Source organism: Dendrobates tinctorius, unplaced genomic scaffold (genome assembly GCF_039654945.1).
Source record: "Dendrobates tinctorius isolate UK_male_01 unplaced genomic scaffold, ASM3965494v1 ptg000011l, whole genome shotgun sequence".
NCBI classification, from domain to species: domain Eukaryota; kingdom Metazoa; phylum Chordata; class Amphibia; order Anura; family Dendrobatidae; genus Dendrobates; species Dendrobates tinctorius.
The window spans coordinates 48,713,097-48,732,771 of NW_027361679.1; the positions used below are offsets into that span (position 1 = coordinate 48,713,097).

A 19,675-nucleotide genomic window follows, 5' to 3' on the forward strand; every position below is an offset into this window, starting at 1 on the left:
AAAAATGGTGTTATTCTTCACTTCCGACGTCCCGCGCAGGCGTTCCCAGTAATCCTTTGCGAAAATGCCCGCGATGACGTCCGTTCTCGCGGGATCGCGATGTCTCGCGGTCATTCGCGATGACGTCGCGCGAATGACCGCGAGACTTTGCGATCCCGCGAGAACGGACGCCATCGCGGGCATTTTCGCAAAGGATTACTGGGAACGAGAGCGTGGAGAGAGGCGGGAAGGCTGCGCGGGACGTCGGAGGGTGAGAATAGCAATATTTTTTATTTTTAAATTCTATTTTTTACAGGGATATGGTACCCAAAGCCCGGAGGACAGTCTCCTCTCCTCCGGGCCGTGGGTACCATCCGCAATTGTTCTGCTTACTTTCCGCATGGTGTGCACAACCACATGCGGGAAGTAAGCGGAACAATGCATTCCTATGGGTGCGGGATCGCCGCGATTCCGCAAATTAATGAGCATGCTGCGGTTTTTACCGCGAAGCGATTCCGCCGCGGTAAAAACCGCAGCATTAGCACAGCATTGCGGAATCCCATAGGAATGCATGGGATGCTTATTTTTTGCGTTTTCGCTGCAAAATCGGAAACGCGAAAAAAACGCCACGTGTGAACTCAGCCTAAAACTCAGATTTGATATTCCCAACTTGGTCCCCAGGTCGAGTCTTGCCTCTAGCCGCTAAGCACCAGCTCAGAGACACATATCAACCCACCTGGCCAATTTCCATTACCATTAAGCACGGGTCCACTTTACTCCCTTCCTCGGGATAATTCAATTACCCGTCCACTTGAATCCACCCAGGGGAGAGTCCAGGACCTCTTGAGATCCCCCCCCGAACCACTATTTACCAGCACCACCAACTTCGAGGACCTCCCCCCACGCCATACTGCCGTGACAAGTAATTATGCAGACTTACAAACAAATTATAGCCCCAACCCCTAAATACCGCCCATATCCCTACAAGAAAAGGAAAACTATTAAGATTAACCCCAAAGCGATTACCTAACCAAAAAACTAATTAAGGAAGGGTGGGTGGGAGCTTCTTGTCACTATGTGGGGGAACCTAAAATGGTTGCCCCACTAAGATGGCCACTGTCTTTATAATGATAACTCATACTCCAGCTCTGACCCCGCCACCCCCTCATCCCAGCACTAGCCCCCACCTTATCCAAATACATTAACCCCGTAGTACCATCCTAATCCCTAACTCCAGCTCACTATATTCCCACTCAACCCTGTCATGTCGGCCTCCCCTTTAAGGCCTGCGGCCCAGTACGGCCTGTCTGTATTTACATTGTTGACCCTTATTTTTCAAGACTTATGCAATTCACCTTGCCATTTTGGATATCAGCTTTAGGGGTTTAATCCTGACAAATGTCAACCTATTCTTACCTAATCAGTGCTTGGAGTTTAACAGTTTGTTTTCCAAACGTTTTATTGGAGTTTTAATAAATGGGGAAGAAGGTGTAGGGGAGGGAAAGAAAGATGAAAAGGAAAAGAGGAAGGGCAGCAATGTTCAAATGTAAAGAATACATAAAATGTAACATGTTAATGCAGAAGCATATTATACAATGAACTATTACAAAGGTAAGTATTTAAGCATATAATATATCAAATTTGTTCCAAGCAAAAGACCTAACCCCAAAGGGGCCTAGGCAGGCGCACTCTGGTTGAAGACCTTAAGATAACAGCTCCAGCCATCTAGACCATTTCCTAGCATGTTTGGCAAATTATTCATGCATATGAGCAAATTTCAGTTCAAAGGAATGATGAAGGCTAATTTTGTCTATAATATCGTTAATTTGTGGAGGTTTTGGATTTTTCCAAAGGAAAGCGATATTGTGTTTGGAAACTAGTAAAATGTGCATAATCAACAGCCTGTTAGTAGGGTCAGTTTTGTCAGCGTCTAGAGAAAGAAGGGCCAGACTTGACAAAATAAGTCGCGTTCCTAAGATAAAATCGATAAGATTTGAAACCTTTCTCCAAAAGGGAACAATTTTGGGACATTGCCAAAATATATGCAAAATATTTCCTGGCCTTCCACAACCCCTCCAACAGAGCGGAGAATTGTCAGGGTTGATTCAGTCTTACAGGGGTATAATACCATCTCGTTAAAAGTTTGAAGTGGGTCTCTTGTAGTGATAAGGAAATGGTAGAGGCGTACGAGAGGGAGCATGCCTGTTCAAAGTCAGGAGGGTCAATTATTGTATGTAATTCGTTTTCCCATTTGATAATATTTTGAGTCTTGACCACTACAAAGCTATTATTACACCACTTGTAAGTATACTCAAAACTCCAGAAAATATTATGGTCTATATTACAAATAAGATTAACTGCTGGTTCAGAAATTCTTGGTGAAATAGCAAGGAACTCATGGAGTTTGTCTTTAAGGATGACATATTGTAAGAAAGTAGGAGTAGTAGATTGAAATCTATTCTTGAGTTTGTTATAAGGTGTACAAAGAGCACCATCGTATAAATCTTTGAGTCTTTTGAGACCAAGTACAGACCAAACAGGGTCAATAGTCTCATTGGATGCTTGAAAAATAACTGATAAGGTCAAATTTTTTAATGTGACTTCTTTATTAGCATCTTTTTGAAACAGAATTTTTTTTCCAAGCTTCAGAAATAGCTTGAAAAATTGGATGAGAGTTTTCAATTAATTTTTTATGAAAGAGTTGGTTCAGAATTAGTAGGTGAAGAGGTTTATAATTGTTAAAAGACAATTCTAGTTCATGCCAAGCTGGTGTCTTATCATGTGGCCACCAGAATGCGCTTTGTTTGACTAAATTTGCAGTGTAATAAGCCGTGATATTTGGGGAACCAGCTCCACCATAAGATTTATGATTGTAGAGAATGTTTTTTGCTATTCTGGGTCTTTTGTTACTCCATATAAAGGAATTCAATGAGGCTTGGAGATTTGTAAGAGAAGAAGTGGGAACTTTTAAAGGAAGAGAGCGAAGTAGATATAGGATTTTTGGGAAGATGTATGATTTAACCATCATGATTCTTCCCCACCAAGAGAGTCCATCATCTCTAGATGTACGAAATTCATTAAAAAGCTTTTTGGTAAGAATCTCTAAGTTTAATTTTATAAGAGTTTATATTTTTGACAAATTTTAGGCCTAGGTATGTCAGCCCATCAGTAGCCCAACCCCAAGGCGAGAGGCCCTCAATTTTTCCTTGGTCTATTCCCAGGTTAAAGCCAAATATTTTGGATTTAGAGTCGTTTATTTTAAAATAAGAGACCTTGGAAAAAGTTTGGATTAGAGTTTGTAAGCCAGTGATAAGAGTTGCTTGGATCGGTAAGGGTAAGAATTATATCATCTGCATATAACACTATTTTAAAATCTTTATGCAAGGTTTTAATTCCTGAGATCTTTGTACTATTCCTGATTAATTGGGCCAGAGGTTCAATGGCCAGTGCGAAAAGCAATGGTGACAAGGGGCAGCCCTGTCTAGTCCCATTAGCTATATTAAACGTAGGGGAAAGATGATTGTTGGAATATACCCTCGCCCCAGGGCCGCAGTCCAAAGCCATAATACCTCCCGTGAGTCGAGAATTCATTCCAAATTTTTTGAGAGTCGCTTCGAGATAAGACCAATTAAGACGGTCAAACACTTTCTCAGCATCAAGAGAGATAACAGTGGCTTTGAGGTTTTTCGAGGAAATAAGCTTAATTATGTTAATGAGCCTTCTCGTACCATCTATGGATTGGCCTATCTAAACGTTGGAAATTAGTGTCGGGAGAAATTGATTTAGCCTATTAGCCAAGATTTTTGCGTACATTTTTACGTCTGTGTTGATGAGGGATATAGGTCTATAATTAAAAACTTGGCTAGTGTCAGAATTTGGTTTAGGGATCACGACAATGGTCGCTTCCAGCATCTCTTTGGGAAATTGACCTGATTGGATAGCTGAATTAAATACTTTTACAAGGTGAGGGGCCAATAAATTACTAAAAGACTTGAAATAATCATTACTAAACCCATCTGGTCCGGGTGATTTAAATGTTTTAAGTTTTTTTTTATAGTTTCCAGGACTTCTTGTTCAGTGAAGGGAGAAGACAAAAAAGATAAGTCTTCAGAGTTGAGTTTTGGAAGGTTCATGCTGGAAAGGAATGATCCAATCTCTGAGGTAGTTGGCTGCAAATTAGGGTTATCCTGATTAATATTATACAGATTTTTGTAATAATCGGCAAAAGCTTACAATGTCTTTAGGGTGGACCAGAGATGTACCATTAGAGGAAGTTATAGTGTCAATTCTATACTGTTTCCGTATATTCTTAATTCTGTTTGACATGTATTTTGAAGGGCGATTTATAGATAAGTAATGCTTGCATTTTGCCGATCTAATAGCTGAGTCGTAAAAATTGAATATGAGTTTCCTTAATTGCATTCTAAGATCGGTAAGTTCTGATAATACAGCTTGTTTGCTAGAGGAAACAGAGGATCGACAAAGTTCCACTTCTTTAGATTTAATTGACTGTTGTAGGGTAAGGATTTTATCTCTGTTAACTTTTTTTTTGTCTGGAGGAAATTTGGATCAAAACTCCCCTCAATACCGCCTTGTGAGCGTTCCAACAGGAAAATGGATTTAGGAGGACTGAGTCGTTTTCACTAAAATAATTCTGTAAGGCTGAGCTGATTTCAGATTTGGTGGAGGGGTTATGAAGCAAAGAGGAGTTGAATTTCCACATGAATTGGGGGTGAGTTGGAGGCCCTATTGTCAATTCTGCAGTTACAGGAGAATGATCTGAAATAGATTTATTAAGTATGGAGACGGAGGAGAACCTTGGCAAGGAGAAGACATCTGTGAGTATCAAGTCTATTGTAGAGGCTGACTGATGGCCACCAGAAAAATGAGTAAATTCTCTAGATGTGGTGTTCAAACAGTGCAATGAGTCGAATAGCTTGTGATTATAAATCCAGCTGTTCAAGGATTGCGATCTTTGTCTGCTGAGGGAGGTGGAATCTAGTGTATTATCTGGCACCATATTAAAGTCACCTAATAAATGTAGAGTTCCTGAGCGTAAGGTGTCGATTTTTTTCATTAGCTTATTTAAGAAGCTAAGTTGTCTGATGGTGGGAGCATAAGTATTAACTATTGTGAAGGTGTGGCCGTTCAATTTGCATAGGAGAATATGATAGTGACCGTTTACGTCCTTGACTTCAGAGAGAAATTCAAAGGAAATTGAATTACCAATCAGGGTTAAAACCCCAGCTTTCTTTCGCGAGCCGCAAGACTCATATACAAATGGGAAAATTTTGAGATTTATAGAAGGGTGGTTGTCTTTTTTGAACTTAGTTTCTTGGAGGCATACAACCTCCGGATGTAACCCGTTAATTTCTTTACCAATGGAAAATCTCTTCCAAGAGCTATTTAGCCCCCTGACATTATAAGACACAACTTTTATTTTCATGTTACAAGAGTGGCAAGGACCGTATGAAGTGGGGTAGATGAAATAAGGAAACCAGAGGGCACCTACCTTTGAAGAACTTAGTTAACAAAAAAAAAAAACAACCTAAAACTGAAGACCTGTTTAAAACAGAAAAACACAAAACAGTAAGAACAAAATTGTCCTTCAGAAAGAGCCTGGCCGGTAGGCTCTAATTCCTTAATGGGGAAAGTTTGTGTAAGGATCCCATTAGAGGCATCCCTTAGCTGTCAATCATAACTGCACTGTTCCTAGAAGGAAAATAATCTCATGTGATATAGGAGTACATAAAGAAGTAGAGAAGTAAGAAAACCTGTGGAAAGAAGAATAATAAGCAGAGTAATACACTGAACAAACAATCAAAAAGTGTAGAGAGGCCTTTTAACCAGGAGAGAAAATATGTAGGCAGGGTCTTTCCGTTGGATCATCCCGTCTCTGAAGAGGGCCTGGGGTCTTGAGAGTTAGAGTTTCTATGGCGATCGGGTATCCTGCAGTAGGACAGGAAATCTCTTCCTTCCTTAGGCGAGAATAGGACGGTCGTCTTTCCTTTGTAGAATACCAAAAGTTTAAGTGGAAAGTCCCATTTATAGGGGATATTATTTTCCCTCAAGGTGGAGGTGACTGGCTTAAGACATTCTTCCTTCAGTCGTTTCCTTTGAAAGATCTGTGAATAGCTGAAGGTGAGAATAGGGTTCTGGAAAACCTCCTAGATCTTGAACCGATTTTTGAATTTTTTTCCTTGATCTTGAAGAAGTGGACCCTTAAGATGATATCTCTAGGTAGATCTTTTTCGATATTCCGTGGTTTGGGAAGTCTGTGGATCCTATCTATGATGAGATCCTGGTCTGTAAGTGCCGGTAGTAATTTTTTGAAAATTGTCTTGACGAAGTCTTCTAGTTTATCCGGTGAGATATATTCTTGTATTCCTCTTATTTTCAAGTTGTTTCGTCTGTTCCTGTCTTCTATATCCGCAACTTTAATTTTAAATCTGTGAAATTCAGATTTGAGGTCATGGGTGTCTTTTGATAAATCATCAGTGTGTTCTTCCACTACAGTTAGCCGTTTTTCGTGGTCGTCGAACCTGCTGCTAAATTTATCCAACGTGGACTGCAAAATTTTATTTTAGTTTTCAAATGATTGACACATACTGGACGTGATTTTCTGGGCGAGAGTATCCATGTAAGAGTGTATGGATATAACATCCAGATTTTGGGAAGGAGAAGGATTGGTGTTATCCATCTTAAATTTTGACCTTTCTGGCGAAAAGTTTGGTGAATTATCTCCAGACTCAGGACTTGAAGTGTCGGCTGGCGATGTGAATTTTTCAGAAGTTTTACCAGGATTTTTCCTTTTTGATGAGAGAGATGTCTCCATGACCTCTTTATGAGGAGATCTGGCCTTGAATGGGTTAACGATATCCACTTGATCTTTAAAGTGAGGATTGTAAGAATCCTGAAATTTTTGTGCTTTTTGAGGAGTCGTATTAGACACTTTCGTTGATTTGGACACTGGAGTAGCCTTGTGACTCATCTTGTGCCCTTTTTTGAATCCTGCCTTGCAGGGATTATATTAGAGAGAATTGATTTTATTGGTGATGTTTATACTGAATAAATGTTAAAAATATAGAAAATTCTTGTGTCTTCCTATGCCCTTTTTATAAAAGGGACCGTGAGGAATGAGATACACCACAGAATCAGATGGCACTTTTAATATTGTATGATGCATACAGTAAAATCCTTTATTAACTGCGCGCCGATATAGACGCGCTCCCTGTGACTTTAAATGCAGCCGTAACAGGCGGCTAGTCTTCACACAGGGCTCAGTGACGTCAGTCCCAGCTCATAAAATATGCAACAGGGGAGCCGGAAGCTGATACACGGCACCTCTGAAGAAAGGCAGATCACCCCAGTGGAGCCGCACAGGAACGGTGGGGAGCGGAGGTAACATAGAAATAGGCACAAATCACGGACTATTTTGTGTCCTTCCGCCTCACAGACCTGTTATGACAGGAAAATGGCGTACTTGAGATAGGACGCTGAGATGAAAGAGATCCCTCCGAAGCCATTATAGCTCCCACAGCCTTGCACAAAGCAGGGGAATATAGCTAAATCAGGACACCCTGGGACTTCCAAAGGGTCTAAAACAGACAAGAGGAGATTCCAAAAAAAAAGTCAATGTCTTTTAATTATGCAGCGAGAGAAATCCTGGTCAGATTAGGCACAGGGTAGGGACTATTTTGTATCCTTCCGCCAATCAGCTGATCTATGACAGGATTTTTGTAAAAAAAAATCTCCAAAAGACAATGAAAATCTTTAAAATGTGGTAGACAAGCGTGGAGATACTTTTTCTGAGGACAAGGACAGCCGCTGGGTAATGGAGGGAGCAGGGAAAGGATTTTTTCACTCACGGTTCAAAATGGTGTCACCTTGCAGTAAAATGGCGGGAAAAGGCCTCAGATTTCAAAAATGTCTTTTTTAATGTCCAAAGCTCAGACAAGGGGTATCAGAATGTACCTCTGAGTAACGAGAAAGCAATCCTTCCGTGGGTTATCAAAGAGAGCGATTTTCTTTTGCTTTATTTGTCGTTTTTGGAGATGCCTCCTCAGAGATCCTGAGCCGTGCGTGTTACACCATCACCAGCTCAGGCCACGCCCCACTTTATCACAGTTTGACTGTTAAATATATCGGTCCGAAAGCGCACTCAATGCATGGAGCCGACCTGACAGCGTCATGTATTTCTATGTAGGTATTATGCTCAGTTCGGGAAAGCCGCTGGCCAGTCCATGCTTTGTGGGCAGATTTCGGTCCAATCTATAAGGCTGTCTAACTACTTCCTTTTTGTGTTTTTTGTTTGTTCACCCACTTGAATGGGTTAAAAGCACTGCAAAATCGTTGAAAGAATTGACATGCTGTGTCTTGGGAAAAATGCAGCAGGGATCAAAATATACACGGCAAAAAAAAAAAAAGTGTGTGCATGAGGTTTCAGAAATCCCATTGATTATGTGTGAGTATTTTAAAACTTTGAGTATTTTATGCACCAAAGTAAAAAACACTAGAGCAGCAAACTTTGTGAAAACCAAACTTTGTGTCCCTCTCAATACTTTTGGCCACTACTGTACATTCACACATTCGTTTTCACAGTCAATAAAAATAAAAACAGATCATTTTTCTCCGATTTTGATATTTTAAATCTGTTCTTTTCTCATCTGTTTCTAGTTAAATAGTTAAACTGTGTGAACTTTCTTTTTCATTGACACTTCATAATGGAAAAGATATATACGGTAAATGGATGAAAACATGGGAAAACTATTCTTGAGTCTGATCCGCTAAAACAGATGTGAATAGGACATGCACTTCGTTTCATGCAGCAGACACATATATGAATAAACGGATGCCTGGATGATTTTATTAAATTTAATGGGTCAGTGTGCGGTCTTTAAAAAAGAAAAAAAACAACCGCACATGTATGAGAAAAATGGATGTGTCATTGAAGGCTGAAAAACTATCAGATTTCACGTTTGTATTTCCTATTAAAGGGATTGTCTACTACTTTAAAAGCTTGATCAATGGGCTCCCATATATAACGCAATCGCCTACCTGACAGGTTTCGCTCCCACTTCTGTTGTCATCACACCTGACTTCCTACTTCGACGGAGCATGTTAAGTGATAGCTGTCACCAGCCACTGATCGATTGCAGCCTTGACTTTCTGTTTAAGTGGGAAAAAAGATGGCGCTCATTGGAGGCAACCACCGCGTGACATGCCTTGAAATGGAAGTTAGGAGCCGGGTGGTGATGGTGGCAGCAGAACAGAGGAGCAGCACCAGTTCAGTAGGTGGGTATTTTTGTTTGTTTTAGTTTTTTTTAAGTACATTGGGCACATTGATAAAGTAGTTGTCAACTCCTTTAAAAAACAATGATTGCGTGTTACCAATCCTTTTGTCAGTAGTAGTTGTTCCTATCCATAGTCTGATACTGTCCACAGGGTTGATAAGTATGTAGGGACTCAACCCATTGACAAGGTTATTAGTAATAGTCCATTTAAAAGTTTTCATACTTTTCCAGGGGAAAAACAAAGGAACTGCACAATACAGAGTTAGGCTAGGTTCAGATTGCGTTATGCAGCCCGTTCAGCGCATAGCATTGACGGGCTGCGTTAACGGTATAGCATAACGTGATCGCGTTATGCTATACCCGCTAGTGCTGATGATTCATCACCACTAGCGGTGACGGAGCCTCAGACGCTACAGCCCGCGTCCGAGGCTCCGTCAGTGAATGACGGCACATCTCCTTGTGGAGAATGACATGCCAGTTCTGGCAAGCCAGTATGAGGAGACTTAAACCCCTGGGAAAATAAATATGCAAATCGCCTCTTCAGATCTAAGAGGACTTGAACTCTAGTGCCACCTATTGGAAGTAGCAATCATTGGTCATTGGTAGTGATTTGGCCTTTAGCCCCCTCACTTATCTCAGGCACTGATCCCACTGAGATATTTATGTAGCTCCTATACAATGATAGTACAATGTAGTATAGAATAATAGAATTATGATCAATAGGCCTCTCCTGCATCTCCTCCTGTGACTGGATACTACTCTTACTGCAAAGAGGGATTCAGGGGACCCCCCAATCTTCAGATATAATTAGAACTGATGTTGATGTAGAAAGCAGAATAAAGGTTATTTTGTTTCTTGAGAGCAGCTGCAGCTTTTAGTGTGCTATAACCTATGGTAATGGTGATGTATCTTCTCCAGAGACAAGAAACCTCTTCTGACCTGCTACATATCTGTACTTATTTCTTGTGCTTATCACTGTCATACTTGGTAAGTTCGTACATGACACAATCCAGCTATCACAATGTTCTCTGCTGCTCTGAGGATTTCTAGCCTGTTCTGAATCCGGGCCGCTAGGATTGATCTTACGCACACTTTATGAACGCTTCTGCTCCTCTGCTGTGCACTTGTGGTTTCTGCTCAGTTCTTGACATACCAGACATTTTCTTTAAAGTATGCAGAAGCTAGAGGAGGGATAGCTAGTGTAATGTGCTGGTCAGCAAAAAAACATTGTGCCTGCCACTGCACTAGCTGAATAATTCCATATTTACACTGCCCTCCAGAAACGAGATATTGGTACACTTAGATAAAATAGCAGAAGGTGTTTTTTTTATTAATCCCACACTGGAAATAATGCTGTGTAGAATGACCTGTATTTTACATTTTCCAAATCTATCAATCTCATGACGCAGATTGGCAGTAATTGTAGTTTAGTTAAGGAGTAAGATATTCAAGCCATGCAATTCTGGAGCAAAAGCTAACATTATCGTGGGCCACAAGTTGAGATTATTAGCCGTTAGTGATGCTTCCAACAAGCTGGCGTACAGTTGGACCACTCGTGGACAGTTATTGATTTTTTGTGCACACGTTTTGACAGTCTTTAGTGCACAACAAACTACAGTAGTGCTTGGCCTTATAGGCATCAAAATGATTGAATATACAGGCCTAATACATGTGATGTGTGAACTCTCCCTAGAGCAAAGACAAATGGTTTTCTTGAACAAAGCTCGTTTTCATAACCTAAAGGCCCCGTCTCACTAAGCGATCTCGGTAGCGAGATCGCTGCTGAGTCACAACTTTTGTGACGTAACAGTGATCTCACCAGCGAGATCGCTGTGTGTGACAGCGATCAGCGAGCGCCCCCCACTGCCGGTATCGCTGATCGCTGGAAGAAACCTCTGGACATTTCTTTGGTCGCTGGTCTCCCGCTGGCCAGCACGCATCGCTGTGTGTGACAGGCGGGAGACCAGCGATCAGGTGTAAAAAATAATAAAAAAAAATAAAAAATATAGTTATTCTCACCTTCCGACGTCCCGTTCAGCCATCCTGCCTCTCTCCACGCTCCGGTCCCAGTGATCCTTTGCACGGATGACTGCGAGACTTTGTTATCCCTCGAGACCGTGACATCTCGCGGTCATTCTCGCAAAGGATCACTGGGACCGGAGTGTGGAGAGAGGCAGGATGGCTGAACGGGACGTCGGAAGGTGAGAATAACTATATTTTTTATTTTAATTCTATTTTTTACAGGGATGGCCAGCGATGCCGGGCGCTCGGCATCGCTGTGCTGATCGCTGGTGAAGCTGTCTGTGTGACAGCTCACCAGCGATCACATAGCGACTTACTAGCGATCCTGACACCTTGATATCGGTGTCGGGATCGCTGGTAAGTCGCTTAGTGTGACGGGGCCTTTAGGCTCATCTAATTGCTAATGCAATGCCTTGCACAATTGCAAAATGCTTTATCATGGGTATCACAGTGGCTCAGTGGTTAGCACTGCAGCCTTGCAGCACTGGAGTCCTGGGTTCAAATCCCACCAAGGACAACATCTGCAAGGAGTTTGAATGTTCTCCCCATGTTTGCGTGGGTTTCCTCTGGGCACTTCGGTTTCCTCCCACACTCCAAAGACATAGTGATAGGGAATTTAGATTGTGAGCCCCATCGGGGACAGCAATGATAATGTGTGCAAACTGTAAAGCGCTATGGAATAGAATATGTTAGCACTATATAAAAATAAAGATGATTATTATCTACCACAATTGACATTTTCAGCTGGAAAAATGGCTCTAGAGTACCAAGCACCAGTGTAAGGCCACATGCACACATCCAGTATTTGCTGAGTTTTTTACCCCAGTAAGCCAAAACCAGGAGTGGGTGAAAAATGCAAAAGTGGTGCAAATGTTTCTATTATGCTTTTCCTCTGACCGTTCCACTCCTGGTTTTAGCTTACAAATACTGGGGTAAAAAATTCACCAATACTGAATGTGTGCATGTGTCTTAAGGGTCTGTTTACATGGATCGTCGGGCAGTAAAGTATGCGTGAGAGATGTGTAATAGATCATGGCATAGGCTGCCATGGTTCTGGGCAGTGCAAATCCTATTTACGCAAAACGATGCACCCCTGAAAATGATCATTTTACCTGACGAACGAGCAACTCGCTCCTTCATTGGGCTATAGGCAGCCTTTTTACACTGAAAGATAATCATGAAATGAGTGTTTTTAACAATGTTTGTTCATGATTATCTTTCAGTGTAAATGGAGATTAACATGGTGTCCATTGTCAAGTTTAATCTGTAGCAGCAGAGACACCAGGACGGATTACAGGATGTAGGGCAGGACTTAGTGCCTGCTTCTGTTCTCCTGCCTGTCAAACTGCATATAGGCATCATAGATAGACAGGCTGCACTCAGATGTTTCCCATACACTCATTGACTTGCATGGCCGAATGCGATTTGAATATTGGATCAAAGTGGGCCAAATTGCAATTTTTCTTTCCCTGTAATGGCTCTGACCGAGGAAAAAAAATCGAGCATATATGCACGGCCACATAGAATAACATGGGAGTGAGTGATGTGCGATTTTTACCGTTGTCTGCATGAGATCTAAGGGTATGTGCACACGCTGCGGATTCCGCTGCGATTCCGCAGCAGTTTTAGCTGCGGTGTACAGTACCATTCAAATGAATGGTAAAAAAAAAAAAAAAACGCTGTGTAGACGTTGCGGAAAAATCCGCGCGGATTTGCTGCGGTTTTGAAACCGCAGAAAGAAGTGACATGTCAATTCTTTCTGCGGAATCCGCAGCGGGTTCCTATCTCCACCATTGTGGAGATGGTGAATCCGCAGGACCAAACCGCAGGCAAAACCGCAGATAATCCGCAGGTCTTTTGACCTGCGGTTTATCTGCGGTTTTTGCAAAATCCGTGCGGATTAATCCGCAGCGGATTCCGCAGCGTCTGCACACACCCTAAGAGTCAACCAGTACGTATTTAGCACATACAGTAGTATGATGTTGTAAAACACATTTTGGCATTAAATGTGGCTTTCACTTGAATAATGGTCAAGTGTTTCCTGTATCTGTGTTTATAAAAGGATAATGTGAACAAAAACCATGACAGACTCGAACATTTCCTTTATTGCAATATCTGGTGCGAGAAGCATGATGTACATGAGCGCCAGAAAATATATTATAGACTCAGACATTCCTAGACATTTTACAATTGATAAAGTGCTAATTTGATGTAAAAGCATATATTTACATGCAGTCATTCTGTTGCAGAAATGTCTTCACATCAAAATATGATAATATGAAAACCTGGCACTTAACTTAATGCTTGGGGAGGCAGTTTATTGTAGTACCAGAAAACGTTTTGCTCAGTATAGACCTTCATCAGTTACGTGCTAATATGTTTGATAGTAGCTTGAAGGAGGGCGCTTTTTATGTTATTCACTGATAACGCCAGTAGTCAAATGGTCAGAATGCTGCTATAACGCAGGATAATCTTAATAGTTGAAAATATCAGCGCAGCCTGGTCTTCCTGGACGTGGGTAAACACCACGTGTAATAATGTCTCATGTATTCATGTACATATATTTTCTTTCCCCACAAAGTGATACATAATCACCCATCATATGGATAAAAACAGTGTCACATAATTAATACATTCTGATGTATACACATTCCTCATAGTCTCCCCCCTATACAACTATGAATTTCAAACAGAAAAACAGTGCATCCTGACTCTATAACCCTTTATTACACTGCAATGCATCCTATTTTGCTTCTGAGCGCGCAGCCAGCCATCTTAGTTCAGCTGACGTCACCACCCAGCTCTCTCCCATTGGCCCTACCCTCCTGTCCGTCAAGGCCATAGACCCGCCCTTCCTCCACTTAAGCTCAGCTCGCCTCTGTCTCCACTGACAAGTGGTGTTTACCCACGTCCAGGAGGACCAGGCTGCGCTGATATTTCCAACTATTAAGGTAACTACCCCGCCATTTATAGCGACACTCACAACTTTGATATACAGCATACTTTACCGCTGTCTTATGACATCCTACTTGACTTTTACCTTACAGATTATCCTGCATTACAGCAGCATTCTGACCATTTGATTACTGGTATGTACCATTCCGTAACACCAACTAAATGACCTTATGTATACACTTTAACAGGGCCAATCACTTCTTTTTAGGCGTTATCAGTGAATAACATAAAAAGCGCCCTCCTTCAAGCTACTTTCAAACATACTAGCACAGTATGTCTTATCCTTTTCTCCTTCAATCTGAGCACCCAAGATATATTTTTTGGTCTCTGTTGTAGTATTTCTTGTATAATATTGTATATATCCACGACCGAATTGCATTTTATGTGATTTTTGTACATACTTTATTTATTTTTGTTTATTTATTTTTTTTCACACTGTAGTAACTGATGAAGGTCTATATTGACCGAAACGTTTTCTGGTACTACAATAAACTGCCTCACCAGGACAAGTGGTGTTTACCCACGTCCAGGAGGACCAGGCTGTGCTGATATTTTCAACTATTAAGATTATCCTGCGTTACAGCAGCATTCTGACCATTTGATTACTGGCGTTATCAGTGAATAACATAAAAAGCGCCCTCCTTCAAGCTACTTTCAATCATACTAGCACGTAACTGATGAAGGTTTATATTGACCGAAACGTTTTCTGGTACTACAATCAACTGCCTCATCAAACATTAAGTTGAGTGCCAGGTTTTCATTTTATCATATATGGTTTGGGAAGCTAACTTTGCACCACTACAGTAGTGCACACGGTGTTTTCTACTTCACATCAAAATAGTGTCAACTACATGTCAATAGATCAGCACTTCCAGATCCATACTGCAATATGAGATATCACAAACACATTGAATAAGTAATATCATGGTGGGCAATTTATTGCTGTATGGGAGACAGACCTGTAACAATATTTCACAAACTATATACAGAATGCCAAACTGTACTTAAAACTGCTCATTTTACAATAGGGTGGAGCACCTTTCTCATTCTGACCCCCATTTCTGAAGAGCAGCTAATCTGAGTATTATTATTTACTTTATTTTAACACCATTGAGTCCACCGTGCTGCTCAAGTGAAGAGGGTGTACTTATAAAATACATATATGAATTACAATGAACAAACTAACAGTGACAGACTGGTACAGATGGAGAGGACCTTACTCTCATGGGCTTTCAGTCTCCTGGGAATCTAATTCCCAGCATCCATAGCCTATCACTCCACGTATCCAATAGTGATGAGCGCTTGTCATCGGATAAGGCGTTATCTGACCATACTCTTATGCTAACCGAATGTCCTACGGGGATTACCTGTTTGTTAGGCAGTCCCTGCAAGCGTTGTGGCTGTCAAACAGCCGCGAGACATGCAGCCGCAGGGACTCGAACATATTATTCGAACACGCCGAAGACAATTGGTGAGCACCCGAGCATTCTAGGATAACACCTTATCCAAGCATGTTCACTCATCACTATTGGATACGTGGAGTGATTGGCCAGTCTAAAGAAATTAGTTTTTAGGGCAGGCATAAAACTGTGAATACTTGGACTTACGATAGATCACCAATAGACTGAAAGCCCATGAGTAGGGTCCTCTCTCCTCTCCCTCTGTAAAAGTCTGTCACTGTTAGTTTGTTCATGTGATTGACAGATCTGGAAGGGAAATTGGGTGGGATGGAGGAAAGATGATGAGTTTGTTTCAAAAACTGTGGAATTTTAGAAAGTGTGATAATAATGAGAAGGAGAATATGACTGATAGAGACTCTGGAATTTTGGACAGCAGAGAGGTGATGTCTGGGCTGGAGAAGTAGATTCGAGACTCATCAGCGTATAGGTGGTATTGGATGCCATGGGATGTTGAGTTGTCTCAGGCCAAAGGTATTGATGAAGAGCAGGGGTCCCAGAACAGAGCCTTGAGAGACAACAGAGAGGGCGGGATGAGAAAGTAGTATGGGAATGGGAGACGCTGAATGTGCGATTAGTGAGGAATGAGGAGTAGCCATTATGTTCCATCGTCTGATTCCAAACTGGACCCAGGAGTAGGTTGTGAAACAAAGGGATCATCTACAACATGCAAAAAAATTAATGTACAGTATCTAACACACTACACTGATGTCACTGCAACAAAAACAATTTTCTCCCCTCAACATGGAATTTTCCTTATGTCTTTTATGTAAATCAATACATCAAACAAATTAGTAAACTTACATGTGAGACTAATGATATTACGAGCTCTCCAGGCTCATCCACATTACTGAACTATCTGCACAGAGTTTGTTCGGTCTATGCGGCCGTGCAGACGATGCCAGGTGACCCAAAGAAAATTCTACAGAAAATGATAGGTAGTATAACCATGTGCAAGAAGAGATCACATGTCTCCTGTGACTCTGCTAGAAGGAATTGGACTGGACAAGTTATCCTGTCACCCCAGCCGAATCGGGAAAATGTAGTGAAGAGAAGCCGACTTGCATCACTTCGTCTGCACATTCTAAACTCAGAGTAGACTTTCTTCATAGGTTGGGCTTCTAGATATAGCTATAGGCAGCAATGTTCCAGAGTCAAATCTTCAATAGAGTCCAATGAAAATAAGCAGCTTTGTTAAAATTATTTCTTTAATTTTCATTTCCATGTTCATGAGGAACATCATCTATAGGATTGCTAGATGTAATTTATAATAAATGTGCTGTCACCTCTTAAATCGGGAGCACAAGTAGAGTAAGCAATACTTCTCTCTTGGCGTACTTTCATTTGAATGAATGCATCTAATATTGTGCCAGGAAATTTTAGTTTATCAGACTTGCCAGTAATAACTTTAGTGGTAATAGCTTTAGTGTGTGCCTTTTAATTAAAGGGAATTATCTGGGTGACCAACATTCCTAATATGATAGCAGAAATATCACCCAAGTTGATATATTTGGAGCAAAAAGTTGGCATAAAAGAGCCATTTCGTTGTTGGATCCACTGTACATGGAAAAGTACTGAGCGTTTTTTTTTCCCCCTTAGGCCTGTTTCACACATCCGTTTGTCACCATCAGTCAAAATCCGTCGATTTGCAAAAAAACGGATCCGCCATTTATCCTGGCGGATCCTTTTTTTTTCCCATTGACTTTCATTATCGGCGGATTTTGACTGAGGATCGTCCGTTGCATCCGTATTTCTGCGGATCCGCCAAAATTTTGGCGTCTGCTGAGATCACCGAACGGACAATGCAACGTTTTTTTGTTGTCCGGATCCGTATTTTCCTCTTTTGCTACATGTTTAACCGTAAATCCAATCTGGCTGCTGGATAAAAAATCTCTCTCTCTCGCCACATCGCCCGAGATCTCGCCTCCTCTGACTGCTACATCGCCGGTAGTCATTTTTTTCTTTTCAGCCGCGGTTCCTTTAAAATTCCGAAATCGGTGGATCCTGGCGCACCAACGGTCCGGTGGCTCCCGTTGGTGTTTCATCGCCCACGGATTCGTTATCCGCCATTTTAGCGGCTGCCAACGCACAGGAAAAACGTAAGTGTGAAACAGGCCTTAGACGTTTGAAATGTATAAATTGTAATCTGAATTACAATGTAGAAAATCTGAACAAAAATATGACACGTCTTAGTGGTCAGGGAGCCTCATGGATCAGGTTGGTGTAGAAATGTGATACTGTATCTCTCGTTGCCTATAAATTTAACTTGTCCAAAGTATGTATCTAAGATACTATCCTATGGATACACCCTAAAAATTCAAGGTTTTGATGATGATAATGGTAACGTCTCCAACCACCCTAAATGTGGGCACATCCACAGTTTTGTCAAATGTGATTTGGTACATTTAGCCCAGACGTTGGAGATCTATTGTAGTTTGATTAATACGACTGATAAGGTTTCCAAACGTCCAAGTGGAACAAAGGCTTAGTTCCATGGCTGCACCAAAGTTATTGAGTAATCTTCTACTTTTGCGCAACCTGGCCTTACTGGAAGATCAGGTAGGTGTACATTGGTGAACATGTAAATATCTGGCTTCATCTTGGGGTACTGTACATGCCATGGACTATTTTGTGTAAGGTCTGAGTCCTTACTTGAGGTTTTGTTCATATCTACTAGTAGTTATATCTACTTGTAAATTAATTATTTCATTGTTTCTGATTGGTATTGCTTTGGAATCCTGTGTGTTATTAAGTAATTATTCTAAAGAATAGATCCCATAGAATTTCCAAAAATTTACACAAATCAACCATACTATATATAAACTGAGTAATATTGATGTTCATGTAACAATGGATCCTGTATATCTGAGACACAGTAGGCAACGATTTAACGGTGGGTTCTCAAAGTTGAAAGTAGAAATATGGGCAAATGTAAGAATCTGAGCAATTTTTGTGATGGTTAGTTGACTGGATCAGAGCAACTGTCATAGACAGCCACAAAACATGCAGCCGCAGGCACTCGGGACATATTATTTGAGCACGCCCAAGATACTCGGATAAAACCCGAGTGTGCTCGGATAACACATCATCCGAGCATGTTTGTCAATCACTAGTATCCAGTGATTAGTACTTGCCATAAGATTTTTGTTAATCCTTCATTGATTGCTGCACCACATAAATGAATGACAATAATAATAATACTTTATTTTTATATAGCGCTAACATATTCCGCAGCGCTTTACAGTTTGCACATATTTTCATCACTGTCCCTGATGGGGCTCACAATCTAAATTCCCTATCAGTATGTTTTTTGGAGTGTGGGAGGAAACCGGAGTGCCCGGAGGAAACCCACGCAAACACGGGGAGAACATACAAACGCCTTGCAGATGGTGTCCTTGGTGGGACTCGAACCCAGGACTCGAACCACTGAGCCACCGCGCTGCAATTTGCTCTACAGAGTTCTTCGGTTAAGGCCTTATCCAGACATCAGTGATTTTTCTCGGGCGTAAAAAGACAATTTTCATCAATGTTTTGGATCCGATTTTTATCAGTGTTTGGACAAAGTGTTGGTTGTTACCATCTGTGTTTCATTAGTGATTTTCTTGCATAAAAGAAAAAAATTGCAATGGTTCTCCTACCTATTAGATTGGCCATCCGTTGGATCCGTTTTTTTGCAGATCCGCCAAAATGTTTGCGTCCGCCGGCATGCCTGGACGGACCCTGCAACGTTTTTTTTTGCTCTAGGATCCGCATTTTACAGTGCGCATGTCCGGAGAAAGGAAGTCAGCCGGGAATTTAACCCTGAAATCCTTTCTGGCGGTGGAAAAAAAAATCTCTCTCTCTCTCTGTTTTCCGGAGCGTCCCCAGTCTCATAGAAAATGGCTAGTTCAGCGAAGTTAATGAGCATGCTGCGTTTTTTACCGCGATGCGTTTCTTTTTTGCGCGGGAAAAAAACGCATCAATATGCAC

General features: G+C 41.3%; 1 protein-coding gene across 9 annotated transcripts in view; it reads left to right on the forward strand.

Annotated features, from left to right (window-relative positions):
• SEPTIN11 (septin 11) overlaps window positions 1-19,675 on the forward strand; it is a 141,410-nt gene that overhangs the window by 53,058 nt on the left and 68,677 nt on the right. The window lies entirely within an intron of this gene.